The sequence below is a fragment of the Culex quinquefasciatus genome, chromosome 1 (assembly GCF_015732765.1).
Source record: "Culex quinquefasciatus strain JHB chromosome 1, VPISU_Cqui_1.0_pri_paternal, whole genome shotgun sequence".
Taxonomy (NCBI): Eukaryota; Metazoa; Arthropoda; class Insecta; order Diptera; family Culicidae; genus Culex; species Culex quinquefasciatus.
In genome coordinates, this window is record NC_051861.1 from 129,712,617 (window position 1) to 129,729,400 (window position 16,784).

At 42.5% G+C, this 16,784-nt stretch overlaps 1 long non-coding RNA gene across 1 annotated transcript; it reads right to left on the reverse strand.

Annotated features, from left to right (window-relative positions):
* Nucleotides 1-3,595: 3,595 nt before the first annotated feature.
* LOC119765483 lies at nt 3,596-14,710 on the reverse strand. Its single transcript, XR_005276766.1, has 2 exons — nt 13,724-14,710; nt 3,596-3,666 (listed from the first exon to the last, which is right to left on the reverse strand). It is a non-coding gene; the product is annotated as an uncharacterized LOC119765483 (long non-coding RNA).
* Nucleotides 14,711-16,784: the final 2,074 nt, after the last annotated feature.

Genomic DNA, 16,784 nt, shown 5'->3' on the forward strand with positions numbered 1-16,784 from the left:
TTCGGCACAATTTTCGCAACTCAACGTAATGGTACCAGGCCCGCCTTTCCTCTTCAAAAATGAGCTGTCAAGTGCCGCCCACCACCAGCGTGATTGAGCGATGAATGAGAATAATGACGTTTCCTGGAGGTTTGAATTAAGCGTGTACTCACTTAGTGCAATTGAAATAATCTGCATTAGTTTGCAAGAGTGCTTCATTCGTGGGTTGGTTGATGTCATTCGCAAGTGCACTCGATTTCATTCCGTCGAAGCAGGCCCAACCTAACCTCAATCCAGCGTCCGTCCATGGTCCCAGCATGTCATGGACAGAGAACCAACGAGTGCATCGCAGCAGCTCTGATGATTGATGGTGCGCCCAGTAAGGTCTGACATTCGCTTGCTTTGATGGTGGGTTCTTTTTTTGCTCATGTTTGCACGCGATATAATTTTAATAGAGTTTGCATTAATCGAGCTTGTAGTGCTAATCTAGAGCAACTAATCGGATTAAATGGATGAGTTAGGTTCTTGCTAAGTGGTAATCTCGTTATGGAAAAGCATGGAATTGATGCGTTGATTTTTTTCAGTGTATGAAGTGGCACTCTCAAATGACTTTTTTGCTAAATATCAACGATAAACATCTGTTAAACTGACAACTTCAAACAAACGAAATTTTTAAGGAAAATTGAATGAAGTTATGAAGGCTGCACACGTTATTCCTCAAAACTCCAGCTAATGGGATAAACTTTCGTTATTTACAAGCAACTTTCTCTCTCGTTAAAATTGAATTTTCTCCTCTTCCAGCTCTCAGATAACACAATAAACTCTAACGAAATTCAGCGCAAGTTAAGCTGAAAAACTCACATACTTACAAACCCGTCAAATCCTCCAGGGATGTTCATCATCATGGCGGCGGTGCCGCCATTTTCCGCGGAAAATGCCCATCAAAAAAGGCACAGCCTGCTACTGCTGCACTCTAAAATAAAAAGAAGACAGACTACATCGCATACAATGCATAACGTAATTTATGTTCTTTTTTCCTTATTTTTCTCATTTTTACTCCCTTCATTACTTCCCTCATGAAGAACCAACTACTTCAGCCTTCTTCAACAGGAACTAGCTAGTTGGTTGTGTAGTTACGTTACGTTATAAAGTGAGTGTGGCAACAAAAGAGCTTTTCCTTCCATTTTTCCTAACCAAGAAGACGAGCTCAGACTGACGTTCGTGCATGCAAAGATGGCGGAAGTTTTCATTTAATTTAATGAATAGAAAATATTTCTCCAGCTGCTGGTGAACAGGGCAGGCTGACAGCACTTGAAGCTTGCTTGCTGGTTAGGTTTGATTCAATTTCTTTCAGGGTGCTTCCACTTGAGAGAGGCAGTATAATTTATTTTGTAATGTAAACAAAGTTCACTACGTGGAGTAGAGGAAAGCTTGAAGGAAAATTACCTAAGAAAAATGTTATCAGAAAGAATAATATGGTGCTGCCCCTGCAGCAAAAGCTTCTTCAACTCTAAACTGCGTAGAAGTTTTTTAACGTGTAAGAATTTGACAGCTCACGCCATGCTAAGCAGTGTTGCCAAATTTGCAAATGCAAAATATCGATTGCAAATTAATTTATACACGAATGACTTCAAATTGGAATATAATTCTCTCACAACAATCCTCACAGTTTGCTACAAAATAGCAATTAATTTGACCGCAAACAAACGGGGCGATTAATTTATGGGTGCTCGTGAAATTGGGCAAATTAAATTCGACCACGAAAATATTATTATTGCTACTTTTCTGCCTCATTACTCTTCACCCAGTACACAACTTTGCATGACTTGCTCCCAGTGGACTATTTCATGCTTTTCATATTATCGACCACAATTATTTAATGGTCATTATTCACAACGTGTTTTTGCACGCAGCAAAACCGAGTATTATAAATTTCTGTGTGTTTCGTACCCGCACAAACACAAAACCGATTAAAACAATTGAATTTATACATTTCAAACAGCACATTAATCACGATGCAATCAATGGTCATAACCTCAAATGTAGCGTTTTGTAAACGATGTAGACTTCAGCTATTCAACTTTTATGTTTTATGAAAATTTTAGAAACATAAAAAAAAGTTTATGCTCCAGCTTTACAGTTAGTCCCTTTGGAACTGTCACCTGATTTAACCACATCGCAGCATGCCATTGAACTGGAGAATTATGAACAACACTACAGGGAAAGTTTTCCGTAAAACGTGTCAGCTCACCAAACTAAAATGGAGCAAAATTGTGTGCACATGTGCGTTTCAGGAGGTTAACACACTGAAAGCTAACGACACCATGTTTTTGTTGCCATGAGTCAGCAGCTGCTGTGTGATGTTGTGGTTTTATTCCTCAGGGTGTTGTAAACAAACTGTTAACATAGATGGAAAAAGTTTAGATCACAACATTACCTACCCTTTTTGAAAATCAAAAATTTGACCAAAAAACTGTTTTTTTTTATCTTTTTCAACCATTTTTTTTTTTAACTTAACGGTGCACATCAACCAGAGCTTTTGCACCAAGATATTTGTTACTGCCATTTTAGTATCTTCAAAACTACGGGAACTATCGATATGATTTTTCATTCATCCCCTAAAGTACTGTCCACAAAGTAATTTACAACAAAGTTTGACTAATTTTACATTCCCGTTGTTGCAGGATTGGGTCCGTAAGCCAAACTTACGGAAAAATAAGACAACAACTTCCCTCGTTGCTGTGCACCCTTAAGTAAAATATCAAGAATGAAGTTCTATGTCCCCCCCAAGCCAGAAGCAACAGTTTCAACTCACCAGCAAATGTGTGGTTGCACTGTGATAAGCATTCAAGAGCACGCTCGCACACAGGTGCGTTAAAATCTCAAGAGATTTACAATATTCCCATACAGGGTACAAAAAGTTTTAACCTCAACCTGCTGTTTGCTGCTGCACCTGTCTGGGGTGAGATTGTTCCCACAACGCTTGGAAAATTCACAAAGCATGTCATGACGCAGGGGTTAACTTTTTGGCAGTTTACATAGCAGGCCATGAATCAGGGGACTTGGAGAAGGGGGAGGTGCTTTAAATGCTGTAATATGCATTTTAAGGTGGAACTAAACTGTTATTGGAGGAAATTTCAAAGTTTGGATAGACAAAATACAACTATTTCGGATGTTTTAGAGTTGAAAATCTTGTCAAAATTGATTTAAACGCCAACTTGGATCCACACGCCAATAAATTCTGCACCACTTCACACTCAATTTTCACCCAGCTGTCAAGCTCGTGCGGTGACAGCTATGACGCCCACTCGTTCAAATTTTCAACGACCAGCTTGTGAAACTCGATTAAAACGCTTCTGACAGCGCGGCTAAAAATTTCTCATCATTTTTTCCCGCCACTTACCTCCACGAATGACATATGGTTGACAACTCCGATGCGTGCACGTTTCGTTTGAGATTTTTCGATTCATTTTTTTCCTCCTTCGCAAGCGGGTTTCGAACGAGCATCGGCGGACCCCTCGTCACAATGTTTGGAGCATGTTTTTTCATGATAGCGTCACGTTTGGATGTTTGGACATTTCTTTCAAACGCCTATTTTGAAGTGAAACTAGGCTGATGTTTTTATAATTGATTTTTATTTATTTAATTTGTTTTATGATTGTGGAACCGACACTCGTCGTCGCATGTCTGAAAATGAAAAGAGAATAGTTTAGAATTAGGAGATGGTTTAAGTAAATCAATGAATTTAAATTTATTATACAGGTCACTATCAAGTATGTTAGTGTGACTAACGTTTCTGCCATTTTCCTACAATTTTCCTTCTCGAATCAAAGCAATCCAACGCAAAACTGCCAAAATGTGTACCCCCCTGTTTGAGCCAAACAAGCATCGCAGCAACCTGCTCTTCAAAGTGCCTGGCAGCGATTTTCTGCCATTTTTTCAATCCTCCAGATTTCCCGCTGATCCAAGGAGACCACGAAAATGGCTTCAAAACGGTGGAAAATTCGGAATTTGGGTGACGTGCGATGCAGGTTAAGCCCGCGATGAAAAAAGGAACATGTGTCGAATCATAATTTTACAAGCAAGGCGGAGTAGACTGTAATCCAGCTTTCATGACTTTTGCTTGCTTAGGAGTGTGTACACTTTCATGAGCTAATAAACATGGTAGAGAGCTTTTAAGGAAAATTTTGTGCCGAGTAAGTTGGTTATTTTGCATCGAGTTCCACCCCGCCCTGAAGCATGCATAACATTACACAGCTGAACAAATTTGACGACAAAACATGTTTTCGTTGGAATTTGCATATCCACAACAGCAGCCCTGCGGGCGGCAGTGTTGCCATACGTCCCGAGCTTGTTCCAGCATTGTGCAGCTGGGAACAAATTTAGCCATTTATTGAAAAATGGAAATCGATCACAGCAAGCGAAGCGGAAGAAGGGGATTCGATTCGAAGCGTATGCCATGATGAAACTATCTCAAGAGGATCACTTTCCGCAAGGGACTATAATCAATAGTTTCCGGTTTCGAGCAAATTTCGGTCGAGAAGGAGGGTGGGTAATCGCATTATGCTGGTCGGACGTGACCAAGTAGGCTTGGGAATTTCGGTTCTTTCGGCGAGAAAAGATTGTTTTTGTTACAGCGCAATTTACGAAAACAAACTTCGCAAACTGCTAGGTGGATCGCGCTGCGTTTGTCTCCAGTTGCCTCTTTGGAAAAAGGAATAAATTAGATTTACCATGAAAAGATGCCCCGAAAAGTAGTCTCAAAGTCTCATGTCTAGAAGTATATTTAGGACGGATATGAAGTTTTTTCTTTGTTCAATTTGGGTAGCAAAGTCTGTCTAGTAGGCCATGTCTCAGACACTAGCACAACACTGACGAAATTAAGTTAAGCCTTAGTTCAGTATGACGAACAGAGACATGGCCTACTACGTGCCTCGTTGCGTGTGAAGACTTTATTTTTCGAAAGGAAACTTTTATTTAAAGGAATATTGACCCTTCAAAAAATACAGTTGGATTGGATATTTCAGCTTTTTCAATCCTTACAGAAAAAATCAATGAAATGTGGAAAAAAAGAAATAAAAATAAACATCTCGATGCTAAATCCACCTTTCGAGCTATATATCCTTTTTTTCGACAACTAAAAGATCCACCAGTCGAAAGATACCTTATCAAAAGCAACTAAAGAGGTGACATCATTAAGGTGAAGTTGCTGTTTCTGTGTCAATTATCGTTAGCCGAGAGCTGGTGATTTCAACACGTGAGCAAAGTTAGTGTTTAACTTGGTTCTGGCAAGACACTCTGGGGGACACTTGCTCCTGTAGGGAAGTTTCCTTCCAGGATATATCGTTACCAATTTGGAAGTTTTCGGTTGAGCACATGTTTTCGGTGGGGTCAAATGAGATCTCATTATCTTATGGGATTTTGACTCGGAGAAATGCGTCCCCATTAAAATGAATAACTATGACCTAAATTCTCGAATCATTTTGGCTTATTTTTCCTACGGCACGTAGTTTCTGGATGCACCCCTCCTTCTAAGCTTCTTCGAATGAAATTTTCTCTGCTCAAAATTTGGACCACTTTGCAGTGTGATTCGAGAAGGCGTTCGATAAAGTTTCATTCAAACATTTCGAAATGTTTGACAGCTCCTGTCTGCGGGGATGCTGCCGTCGTTATTTTTCCACCTCTCAACACAAAAAATCGAACCCAGATCTAGTCAGCACTGCTCCGATTTTCCTACTCCTCCACCACGTGGTCGTCTGCGGTGGGTGCAAGTGGGACGAAGCAGGCGCTGGAAAACGTTTCAACTTTTTCCCACCCCTTCCCCACTTTCTTCTTCCATAGTGTTGTTTGCAGATTGGAGCAAATCATGGCATGCTGATTGACTTTGGCTAGGCGACTTTCTACCGCTTTTTTTTCTCTCCGTGTATCTTTCCATGTTTTCTTCCGGAAACTTGCTCGTCCAGTGATATTGCACTTAATAAACTGTCAAAGTGAAAATGCTTTTTGTCGTCGTCAAGATATTACGAAATGCGTGTTCCAATATTTTTCGGAATGTGAGTAAAAACAAGACGATTTTCTTGTTTTTTTAAACGCTCAGTTTTCCATTGACGACCCTCACGTCTAAGATTCCGCGTGTTTGGGCCACCGACAATCGGTGATCTGTTATGCCCGTCACGTACAAGACAGGACACATTTTTATTGTCCACCAGCACCTTTCACCCACTTTTTTTTTCGATAAAAACATATGTCCGAGTAGGGCACAGTTGAAATATTCGACAATAATCGACGAATTCAAATTTGACAAAAAAATTTTGTTCAAATAAATATGTTTGAGACCAGTGCTGTCAGCAATAGCCTTCCTCTTCAAGGTCGTACCGAAAATCAAAGCAATATTTCCTGACTGCCGCCTTTCAGCAGGACCTTATCCTCCAAAAAGGACGATTGTTCTTATCGGAGTGGAAGGAGATGATCCGAAACAGGCCAACTTGGAAGAGGAAAAGAAATTTTGTATCAGAAAGTCACATCAAAAGCAATAATGGCGACAGCGGCGTCGTTTTGTATCGCAGAACAAAATGCCAATGTTTTATTCATCTATTGTGAGTTTTGTGTTTCCATTCTACTTTTTAAGCTAAAGCTTTGATAAATATGGCGACTCCGGCAGGGTAAATATAAGGCTTGAACGGGGACACGAAAAACATTCAATAATATTTTATTGTTCCTTTTCGTCGATTTCGGCATAATTTTGCTCTTCTCCGGCTTCCCAGGTTTTACCATCGTTTTGAATTTCCAATGGCTTTCAACTTGTGACCTTCGTGCTTCATGATTTATACAAACTCTTGTTGGCTGATTGCGACAGTTTCATGGATCGTTTGAGTTGCGCACTTTTTTCGAATCCGAAATTCTTTTAGCAAATAACTACACAATTTAGAAGCGAAATGCGCAAATTTTCCTCCGTCCTGGATTGGTCCAAGTGTGCCGAGAAATTGCTTTTGGACTCACCCCGCGGTAGTAAATCATCCCTCGCCATTGCTGGCATCACTGCTGTCAAAGCCTTCTGGGGTCATTTAAAGGAGGAAACAGTCTGACTCAACGCGTATTAAATGTCACGATAGCTGTGTAGGCAATATGGAAAAGGTACCAAATAATCTCTACTCTAAGCTGGGAACACTGGAAAAGGAGGCCACAAGTTTATTGCTAGGTAAAAAGAAATCAAAGTCTCAGGAGTGGCAAAAACAAGTATTTTTTTCTAGTAGAGTTGATTGCAGTAGGTCGAAAACAAGTCCATTTCAAGACTGGCTCCCTAACAAAAACAATTCCATCTATTCAAGAGATTGAAAACACAATTATCAATGGTATCTTATGCAACTACTTGGAAATAGCCAATCCCAGCTTGTCATGCAATCTCATTTCTAAAATCAACGCACAGTTTTGTAACTTTTCCTCCTGAGAACTGTGAAAGAAGCAAAATTTAGCTACATTCTTGCACAGCTCGACTAGACGCCAAATTCCACCTCTCACGTTTCTGGCTAGTACAAACAACAACCAGATTATCTTCCCCCCCCCCCCCTTCTGAACTCTAGCTGCACAACAATGCACCAGGAGAATTCTCCAAACTACTCTCCTTTTGTCAGTTCAAAAGTTGAAGAAGCATCATCATCGCCAGCAACCTCCCGGGGGAAAACACCCAAACAAACAGTGATGCTGGTATTTACTTTACCCCACCGCACCCTACCCCTATGAAAAATTTGCCTTCTTTAGTTTTGGCACCCATAAACGAATTACCATGTTGACCGTCGTCACCGATTTCGTCGGCGCAGTCAGAGCAGGCCATGACGACCAACACTTTCTGCGCGCTAGCGCATCTGTGTTTGTTTTGGTTTTCCTTAGTTGTCGAGTTGCACCCACGCTTGAAACATTTTTTTTCCGCCAGAAAAAAAAGAGTCCGGGGAAAAAGAGAGGAAAACATAATAAAAACAAAACACACATTAGTGCAATTTTTTTTGTGTTTTTTGCAAATATTTAAATTTTAAATAACGTTTAAATGAGTTTCAAAGCTCCGATAAAACCATCGGTGATCGGTGATTATACAGGTAAGTTTTTGGTGTTACAGCAGTGAACCACGAGTGAACCAGTGAGGAAGCCGTCAAAATTTGTCAATTCTGTCAATTATTCTGTCAAATTTCACACATAATCCTTGAAATTGTCATGTAGACCAACAAATCAGCATTGAGCTTTCCACTCTACCGCACTCCTTGTTTTATATCAATGATCTGCTCAACTAATTTGTCAAAATACCAAATTCGATTAAGCCTCTCCCAGTGATAAATCCCTTGAAAATGTCCCAATTGCCCTTATCGCCAACCCTGAACCACCACTAGCAATTAGCCAAATGGCTTTCCAGCTCGCGACAATATTCACGTCCTCATGGTCAATAAACTTTATTGCCCAAAACCATATCCCAAAACCCAATAATGAACCCTCCCGCTCCGCAAGCACAATAAGCCTACTTCGGTTTTAATAGTTCCGCCTCCCGCCACCGGATCGCGCCATTATCACCAAAGGGGATTAACGCCTGCTAAGTTAATTAATTTTGGTGCGTTGATGTTCAATTTTCATTTAACGCACAAGTGTCACAACACGGCAATTTTTATTGCACCTCCTCCCCTTTTGTCTACTCGGATGTCATCGATGAGCTTTTTGTCACGCTAGTAACACAACAAAAACGAAGTAGGTGGCGCGTCGGTAGTCTGCAATTACACGCTCTATTTAAATTCAACCGGCAGTGCTGCCATCCGACTCAGGGGTAGGTGAAGGCAAGGTGATTTTATAGTCCTCTTTGGGGAATTAATTTTTCACTGTTGCGTCTTTGCTATCGTTCAGGTTGACAGGAGGGTTGTCACCCGGGGGAAAACACGTCCTTCCTGTGAAGACGCACCTGTTGGAGCTGACCTCCCCCTCGGGAGGCGATAATTTATGGAACGTGACAGAAAAGGTGTTTACGAGCGCTTTTGGAAAGATTAAATTTAAATTTCGTTAATGGCCGAAATTGGCTTTGGATTAGATTCCGACGGTATTGTTTACAATTTGGAGCGATTAAGGTCACAGCAGGCCATTGTGCGGAAGTCAGAGAAGTAGCAAAGGAGATGGTGACTCTTCTATTACAAAGGTCAACTTTGTTACATCGCTGGTAAATTTAAGTGTCACCAACCATCAGGTAAGTGTTTAGTCCAAATAAAAGTGAGTTCGAGAGAGCAATTAAAAATAGTAAAGTCTTTCAATTTTTTCATTATTCTGTCAACTGTCAATAATTCATTGAAAATTTAAATAATCTGTGTTCGAATTCGAACAACGAATTTCGGGGCCAAGGCTGACGCATTTGAAATAATTTCGTTTATTAACTCAATTTAAATTGACTCAGTTAAATCATTCAAGACTGAAGGAAACAAGACTAAAGAGACGTGAGGTCGAGGGTGAACAAAGCAAGACAATGCACATATTGTAACCTCCTGGTTACACAGCGCCGGTTAGATCAAAGTGAGGAAGGAAACAACTAAAACGAATTTGCCCGCCTCTCCTCACAAACTGTAGATCGGGCGTAGGACCGGCTCTGCCTTTCTGGAAAAGGTCAAAAGAAAATTGAAAAATACTACCTACGTAATGACGTGGCCCAATCGCGATCAGCCACGATCGATTATCGGCTTTTCCTCTTTGCGCTTTCCGCGATCGTCCGAGACTTTGGGGGCTCGAGGCAAGAACGATTGTCTGATCTAACCCATTAGCATTCGAACCGCGCTTTGAGTCGAATCAAAAGTTAAAGAACACGAAGTTTACGCCAAACCACGTCTTAGACGCTAGAAGGGTGAAAAGATCATCGAGTGTAGCGAGTTGAACTCGATCAGTAGTAGGTATAATTCTGTTGTACTTAGTGCAAAATTGTAATACGTTGTGAATTACTAGGGCGAACAGCGCCGAGAGGCACGATAAGAACAACGAAAGTGAACCGCACATTTTGTGCAAGAATATCTGCTGATACAAAGGTATAGTGCGTTAGACACGGGTAGGGCCCTTTTCCTCATGGTTGTCGTGTTTCTCGCCTGAAGAAACCTTCAGGCGAAGGTTTTTTTGTTGGCCTCTCGTCCACAGCTCCGGAAATTGCGTCGGCGTCGGCACCCACTCGCACGTGTGGGATTGTGGGTCACCACGTTACACCCGCGCCCTGCCGGCCGACACGCACTGGACTCGCGCTGAGCATCTCACCGTCCGCCAGCGATCGAGCACACGCCGAAAGCTGTCGAGCTTGACGGCGGCCTACGGGAGAAGATCGCAGTTTACCTGCCCCGCCCACGTGGTGGAGCCACGCGGTGAACCAGCCAAGCACGACCTAACCGCAGCATACCTCGCCGGCCGACGACGGCCGCTGCAAGCACACGTCGCTGAATCGTACCAGCCTGCCATCGCAGAACATCCTCGTGGTAAGTCGCACGCACTCCAAGAATACGACACGTTTGCCCCCGCCGTTCACCGGCCAGAAAAGTAATTGTGTAAAGTGAACACGTGTTAAAAAGCCCTATATCGCAACACCTCGCACATCCAACGAGAACGTGGTATCAGTCCGTAGGAGGTCCTCGTTCAAAAGCCTCTGAGCAAGTGGACGCTGACCGTAGGGGAAATCCGGTCCTGTGACCGGTCGCCTGGCCTACAGCGTGCCAAGTGGACACTCTCTGGGTGCACTTGTCACAGTACGCCAGTGGGTTATCCGTAGGGGTCCGATAAAGCCCTGAGACATTGGAGCCCACCGACGGCAGTTCTAACATTGGCCACGTGGGGAACCTCGTTGTGATCTTCTCGACGCACCTGAACCGAGAAGATAAGTTGCTTTCGACCTGCGGCGACGCCGCTGGGAATCGGCATCTTACGAACACCTGCCACGTGATCCTGGTCCAGACCGCGCGCCCAGCGCGGCCGAACATTGATCGCCGAACGCGGCGAGCAGATCATCACCGCAGCCACCTGCGGCTTGCTGAACACCGTTCGAGAAACGCAGCTAGCAGATCAGCCCGCAGCCACCTGCGGCTTGCGTCGTGAATCCCGGTGAGCAGAGCATCCCGCAGCCATCTGCGGCTACCCGAACGCGCGCTGCACCAGCTGTTCGCGCGACACGACCAGGGAGAACCGACACCATGAACTCGTGAAACAAGGTCAGATAGAAAATGCATGCAAGTTCCCCCCAAATATTGTAACTTGAACCAAATAAACCCCATGGTACTTCTGTTCATCCCCAAACTTGCGTTTAACTTATTGCGCGCTAGAGAACTATTTGGTTTCGATTATTCTTTCCGTTCTTGTTGATTTTGGGCATTTTGCCGCCTTGTTATTGATTGACTCCTTTACCTGCCCTGAGCATTGACTAGTCGGGAATTAACAGACCTCTCGCAGTACGGTCCCGAGACCGTACTGGCGCGAAAGCGGGAGCGTTTTCAAGGAAGGTTGAGTCTGGCCTGGGTTTTGGATTTTGCAGACGTTGAGTGTGAGAATAGGGTTTTCCAAATTCTTTTTAGTTGGTTCTTCCTTGCCTCGACTTAGCTGAAGCGCACCCACGCCCCCCTTAACTGTTACAATATGCTTAGCTTCCCCTCACCCTACTCGGTCGTGGCAAGCTTAGTTGAAGAATCTGACAGACCACAGCATGCCATGTTGCAGGAACTGCCTCCACGGAAGTGACGGTTGGAGAAACAGCTCATGGCCTACTAACGATACCCTGAGGGAAACTGCCTCCGGGGTAAATCGTGACAGTTGACAGAATAGTTGACAGAATTGACAATTTCACTAGTCCACTTGAATTCACTGATTTTTGCACTAAACACTTACCTGAAGATCGCCAAACACTTCAAAACTTGAGAGCTTCGCTCTGAGGTACCTCGATGTTGACTTCCGTGGTTGGGAAGCATTTCGAAAATTCTCTTATCAAGTGATTTTTGCTTGCTAAATGTCTAGAACACTTCTAGTAGACTCATTCTAAGCTATTAGGCCTCGCATTCGGTTCAACAATTGTCAAATTGCCCCAATCTCAGAGTGTAGCATACACTTAGAAACCGGAATGGCACGTGCATACGCATAAATCATTCGTCTTTCTCCGAGTCTCGTTTTGGAATGGTTCTCGACTCCCTCTTGACTATTTGCATTTGCTGGTGTAACAATATCCATTGTGAGTCTGAATGTGTGTGGCAGCGGTTGGCCCTCGGCAGGTTTACCTTGCACAATTCCGAGAAAGCTTCTCTCTGAGGAATTAGAGAGGCACATACTTTGAATAATTTGGAATGCTTGAGCGGATTTTGCTGCACTCAAAGCGAAACGAAACGTTAATTCAACTTTAATTTGAGGAATAAATTTTCCCAGCCCGGCTCTGTGACGTGTGCGGTGCTGTGCGGGTTGCATAACTCTCGCTTCAATGGTCACCTAAAAGCAGAATGTGCAACAGCATTTTGTATGTGTGAATAAATCAGAATCTCTCTCTCTTTCAACAACCCAGGGGTGGGGTGGAAAAAGGTTCGAACGCAAACAATTTGTGTGCATTTTATGTACAAATAATACGAATTCATTTCCCCTTCCCAACGTGCACATTCGTTTGACCCGATTGGGGGGTCGTCATCGGCTTTAATGTGGATTTAACATGTTTCGAAAGCCCCTCTCTGACATGGGGAATGATTATCGGGTTGGAATGAGTTTAAGGTCCTGATGATGTTTGTCTGGTATTTTGCTGGGTGTTGAAGTTTTGCATTTTTCATCTGGTTGCAAATGAGCTTGTGGGTGGAAACGATTAGTCGTGTGCACGGCAGTTGATTGTTTGATAAAAGAATTAAATGAATCAATATGTTGAATTGTTTTGAAAATTTTAAATTAAATTATTTCTTAGCAATTTATTTGAATGAAGACATTTTCAGCAACTGACACAAATTTTTGACATTTTTCACCCTCGATAAAAGTTCCAATAGGCATTGGAATTTACGTTTCAAACATAAATTCCCACCATCAAAAAGGACAAAAACAAAATAAATTCCCAGCCACCTCCATCGAAGCAAGCTGGTGTCCAGCGTCACGAACCGACAATCGTGTGGTTTAACTTTCTCTTTTTCCACCATTCAACCCTAACCTCCAAGGGCGGTCAGTTAAACGGCTAGAACGTCCCTCGGGGAGGGTAGTCTGGTCGCAGCAGGCGCCGTCCTCCAGTTGGTTGGGTGTCAATCCGATTGTGTCTAGTTGACCAGCCATCTTGGACCACGTGGCCTACTTGGACGGAGTGGTTGGAAGTGTGGCGACAACAACAATTCTCGGGAGTTGGCGACGGACGGTTGATGGTGATAAAAGAAAACAGACACCAGACTACAGTTGGCCGTGGCATTCCAAGAAGATGGGGAGTGACTGAAGGGTGATGGAGGAGGGATGTTGGACGCCGCCTACTGGGACCGACTGGAAACACGACTGGTTTGGGCTGGTGGCAGAGAATTAATGCTAGTGATTTAGTCACCCTGATGGGATTCTTTTTTTTTTTGTTTTGTTCGTCACAAAGAAAGATAATAAAACAAGAAACTTTGATGATATGTGGTGATAAATTAAGATGTATTTCTTTGGGGATACATTATTGGAGTTTGTTTTTTTTAAATCTCAATCTTAAGCTTAACTTCTAGCTAAAAACAAGTTGATTTGATACAAACCGAACAAGTGTTTTAAAAATATTATATATTACCATCTTTTAAAAATCCATCATATTGTGTATCCAGTTGCAGCTTGCAGTGGTGGAATCCGTTCAGCTGTCAAACAGTGCAATCCTGAATTCTGACGCATGCGCACTCATTTCTTCACCTGACATGCCGTCAGCTGATGGTAGATAGGGTATTCCTTCACCAGCCTGCCATAATCGTAAAACGAAAAAAAAAACGAAACTATTGGCACTACGCCCCCCGGGGCATGGCCTTCCTCTAACGTGGGATTTCTGCTCCAGCGCCTCTGACGAGACAGGAGAAACCGGGACCGACGTTTTACTTCACCATCCGATAGAAGCTCAGTGGATAAGGCGGGAATCGAACCCGCGTCTCATAGCATCATCGGGATCGGCAGCCATAATCGTAACATTATTCAATTTTTATTCCAGTTGCATCGATTTCTGCGTAGTTCAATCCCCTTCAGCGTCAGATTTCATTCGCCCTCGTTTGATGGCGATGTAAAATCGCCGATACTTGTGATTTGTTCGTGAGTGATAATTTCCAGTCGGCCCTCGCTCAGTGGAGAGGAAACAATGATTTACCATGTCTGCGCTTTTGATGCCTCCTTTCTTCCAGAATCTACACTGCCACTCATCAATCACGCATTCTCTTCTGACACTCATTTTGTGTGAACTCATCACTTTAATTTTTCACTGAACGTCGCGTCAACAACACGTTCCAGACACTCTCACAGTCTAGGACACTTGGACGACAAATCGATATTTTCGTGCTTTATCATCGTACAGCATCCCAACGCAAAAAGGAAAGAAAAATCAAATTCTGTGTCCTACCCCTCGAGTCCGGGGTTCACGTGAACGAAACGAAACAAAACAAACCGCCGGAAATCGACGCGCTTACACGCTGAATGTGACCGTTTCGGGCGACAGCCAGTGAAAAACTGGGGTGGCGATCCAAAACCGAGTCGAGAACCGATGACGACGACGACTCCACGATGAGCCGAACAGCATCTTTCTGCGAAAAGTTCGGGGTTTTGTTTCCTACCCCTCGAACGGTGTGAGACAAATTGAGAAAGAGAAGTTCGTTTGTAGTGGGAATAGAGTGAATGATTCCACCCCACAATGTTTGTTTCAAAATAAAAGACGAACCAGAATGAAAAGCGAATGAAAAACAAATCAAACATTACAAATTTATGCTCACAGCATGCTGTGACCTGTCAAATGCACGTGTCGTGTCACGCGCCAAACAGAGCTCTCACCATGACGTCATGATTTTTTATCCGTTCACTTTTCTCTCATTTTACGCTCCCACGGAATTTTTTCTCTTTTCGAACGCATGGCGAGAAAATCTCCAAAATGCGCATGCTTTGATTTGCGTTTTGCTCTCCTAAATCGGCACAAGGGACGCAAGCCTCAGACAACAACAAAAACATTACAGCTGTCACGCAAAACATCTGGTTGTCTCTTTGGCGATTTGGCGAGCTTTTCGGATGTTTTAGTTTGACAGTTTTGTTGTTGATGTTGTTGTTGTTGTTGTTGATGATGATGATGGTAGGAGGTAAAATATAACAGGCATTTTTGGTCTCCCCCTTGAGAGGAAAATGTAGAGAGAGAAATGGCAGATTTATGATGTTTAAGACAAAGCATCCAGATGGCCAAATCGAAAACAGAAAAGGGTTTTCCGTGTTTTGACATTTTTGAGGTTATGTTAAATTATGATCTATGGATTGAACAAACTTTTTAAAATACTTCAAAAATCATAATAAAAGATAGAACTTAAGATCAAACCCAATGATAATCAGTTAACAGTGTAATTTATCCTGAGCAAATTGTTCTAAATCCCAAGCAAGCTTAAGGTCAAAAGAGGACGAAAACTTTACTCTATCTTTTTTAGATATAATGGAATGAATTTCTAGAAAAGTTTAAAAATAGCAAATTTTGACTTTTTACATTCTAAAATCACACTAACTAACCTACTCGCACACATACAAACCTTCAAACACGAAGAACAAGAGTGGGTCTTCCCTGCTTAATCTCGTCATCACCGTCGTCGTCTACTTGGATGGTGATACCAACGCCGATAATGGTCGTTTGCGTACGTGGTGCGGTCACTTCTGTGTGTGTGTGCAAGAGTGCACGATAAACCATATAATTAATTGCTTTATTATCATCAATTATGGACGAATTATTTAATCCGACATTACTGATTTCGCTCATTTTCAGATTCGCATCGCAGCATGCCTTTGTTGGGGCCTGCTTGGATGTGTGAGCTCAGGAGTGTCAAAAGGACCACGACGACGGAAAGGTGTCGGATTTCCCCCATTGTGTAAGACCGGGAAATTCCGCGTGTCGATTCAATTCAGTTCAGCCACTCTATCGGAGCAGACATAATTGAAATGTTAATTGCTTGATTGTTTGATAAACGTGTTGGTGTTCGTCGTGGCCATCTTCGATTCGGTTGGATTGTTAAGTGCAGCGCGGTTTGGCGGTTGGGGCGGCGTAGTCCGGCGTTAATTGAAGTTTATTGGACGTCATCGTTATTGTTTGCCGTTTATTGAGCCATTTGTACGGTTTAATTGTGATGACCATCAAGTTAATCAGATTGTGTTGAGGAGGTGTCAATTATTGTTAGTTTATAATTAGTTTGAAATTAGATCTTGGAATGGAACTCGAAATTTTAATATTATTATATAAAAAAAATATTTCTCTGTGGAACAGGCAAATCAATATTTTCACGGAGAATCAGTCTCTTCAGCAAACTTTTAGACAGTTTCCACTAAAAACTGTGTGTAATTGAAAGAATAATTAAACTGAGACAACACAACTTTTGAAAATTTAACAGGAAGGAACATTAATTTTTCAATCATGTCGACTTTTGGAAGGGGTAAGCGATGTGGGGAGACAACTTTTTCCTTGAATTTTTCACTGGGTTGTGAAATATCCTTACCTGGTTCAGACTTCGTTTAGAGTGTAGGCTGCATGTGTGAATGCTTTTGAAGATTTTTTAAAGATGACTATTCAAGCTTGGCTATTAACCCATTTTCATTGAACAAATTCAATAAAAATATTAAAAATTGATTTTGTAACA